The sequence below is a fragment of the Paramormyrops kingsleyae genome, chromosome 5 (assembly GCF_048594095.1).
Source record: "Paramormyrops kingsleyae isolate MSU_618 chromosome 5, PKINGS_0.4, whole genome shotgun sequence".
Lineage (NCBI taxonomy): Eukaryota > Metazoa > Chordata > Actinopteri > Osteoglossiformes > Mormyridae > Paramormyrops > Paramormyrops kingsleyae.
The window spans coordinates 32,692,938-32,695,377 of NC_132801.1; the positions used below are offsets into that span (position 1 = coordinate 32,692,938).

Sequence of the window (2,440 nt, forward strand, 5' to 3'; positions counted from 1 at the left end):
ACATTTTGATCATGCAATTGTGTGTATTGCAGCTCCCTAGCCAGGCACGATGAACAGCAGGGCAGATCCCGGTCTGTCATTAGATAACCAGCATCATCCCTACATATGCATTTCAGGCACTTCAGATTACTACTGTACCTTGTGACTTCTTTTGCTATCACTTGCATTCACCTCTGTCAAAGTATGTCTCCATTAGCGTTTGCAGATTCAGGTAACTTTTTTCTCATGTCCTGTAATGGCAGCCGAACCAGAGTTGAAACAGGCAGTTGCTGCCATCTACTGTCGGGTTCTCTTTTTGGGTACTTTTTACTTAATGCGTTACCGTAATAAATATATTCAATATGTGATTTCTTTTGTTTATTCAAACATATTATATAAAAATATAAGGATACCTGAATCTTTAACCACTCACAAGTGTAAGGCCCGGCTAGCTCAGTCGGTAGAGCATGAGACTCTTAATCTCAGGGTCGTGGGTTCGAGCCCCACGTTGGGCGTTTGCGTTTTGATTGTAGGGGGCTAGAAAGTCCGTTCGATATAGGGCTGTGTTACTGAAAAATTTTAATTCGGCATACGTTTCAAATTTTACACAGGCGTTATTTTAGACACCGTTTCGCTTAGAATCCACTGTATTATATATAGATAAACTCCAAATAAGTTAAACAAATTTACTGTACGCACATATACTTAAGCTGATTCCGATTCAAATACGCTCTGAAATGCAGATTTTTAACGAACTGATCAGGGGCCAACACCACGGCAAATTGAAACAAGCTAAAAGCAATTTCTATTTTTTTTGTTTAATTTTTTCCCCCACCGACATAGATTTACCTTATCTGCCGTTTGCACGAGTGCTTGTACACTGGAGATCTTTTCGCATATCACTGTCCTTCGAGACGCAGATACACCTACTGACCACTTTATTAGGTAGCCTACACCTTGCCAGTACTTAGTTGGACCCCCTTTTGCCTTCAGAACTGCCTTAATTCTTTGTGACATACAGCAGATTGAACAAGGTTCCTTAAACATTCCTCAGAGACTTTGGTCCATGTTGATATGACAGCATCATGCAGTTGCTGCAGATTTGTCAAGCGTACCCAGCATGGTGTTCTGTTGACTCAGTTAGACTGTGGCATTAAAACAATTTGCAACTGGTAGTAAGGGGCCCAAAGTCTGCTCCGAAATATCCCACACACCATTACACCACCAGCAGCAGCAACCTGAATTGCTGATACAAGGCAGGACGGATCCATGCTTCTTTCTATCAGCTTGAACCAGGGTGGCCATTCTTCTCTGACCTCTGCCATCAACAAAGCATTTTCACCCAGAGAATGACTGTTCACTGGATGTTTTTTCCTTTTTCGGCCCATTCTCTGCAAATCCTAGAGATGGTTGTATATAAAAGTTCCAGTAGATCAGCAGTTTCTGAAATACTCATACCAGCCATCTGGCACCAATAACCAGGCCATGTTCAAAATCACTTAAGTCACATTTGTTCCTCATTCTGGTGTTTGATGTGAACATTAACTGAGGCTACTAACCTGTATCTGCATGGTTTTATACATTGTGCTGCTGAAATATGATTGGCTGATCAGATATTTGCTACAATGGGTAGTTGAATGGGTGTACAGTATCTAATCAAGTGGCCAGTGAGCGTATTGTACACAGTTAAGGGCCCAAAGGAAATGTGACTTTCTACAGAGGACACAACTCCTTCCCATAACCCAGTCACATGCCACCCCTCGAAATGCCAGGCAGCAATGCCCAACATGGGGCTCAATCCCACACCCCTGCTGTACTGACTAGCTAAAGGCCAGCACATGTATGTCGAGGTTGTGCTTCCATGAAGATGAAAAAGTGTCAGTTAGCGTTACATAAAGTTGCAAAATCAAATCTGAATCTAATTATCAAAGACACACAACACACAGACTAATTAACAAACACACACACAAACGCACACACATACTATGTATGAATAAAATTATATGATAAGTTTTTAAAAGAATTACATTTACCTTCACAGTACCTTTTTAAATAATGGTTTATATTCTTACTTAATAAGTAATTATTAGAGAAACATAAGTATTGTATGAGTAACCTGGCATGCTCATGAGCCTTGTATATAGCCCTGTGTACTGTATGTCCTGTAAATAGCCCTTGTATGTATATGTCAGTGTGATTACTTGTGCTCCCGACAGTCGCACGTACCATTACCTGTGTCATATGTGTAATCCTGATGTGCTATAACGAGCTGCCAGGTTCTCACTCAACTCAGCCAATGGCACAGTGCCTTTCTGATCACAATACCAACAGCCAAAATATTTTGACAATTTATTTTGTTTTCGTGTGAACAGTGAATCGAGTTGTTTGCTTGAAATTTAATTAACTTTAGCTTAGTGTTTTGTAACTTTTGTTGAAAAAGACGTGTATACACGTATATTGT

The 2,440-nt window shown here is 40.4% G+C and overlaps 1 non-coding gene across 1 annotated transcript; it reads left to right on the forward strand.

Moving 5' to 3' along the window:
• The first annotated feature begins 421 nt into the window (after positions 1-421).
• On the forward strand, positions 422-494 carry trnak-cuu (transfer RNA lysine (anticodon CUU)). The gene has a single exon. It is a non-coding gene; the product is annotated as a tRNA-Lys (tRNA).
• The last annotated feature ends 1,946 nt before the right edge of the window (positions 495-2,440 follow it).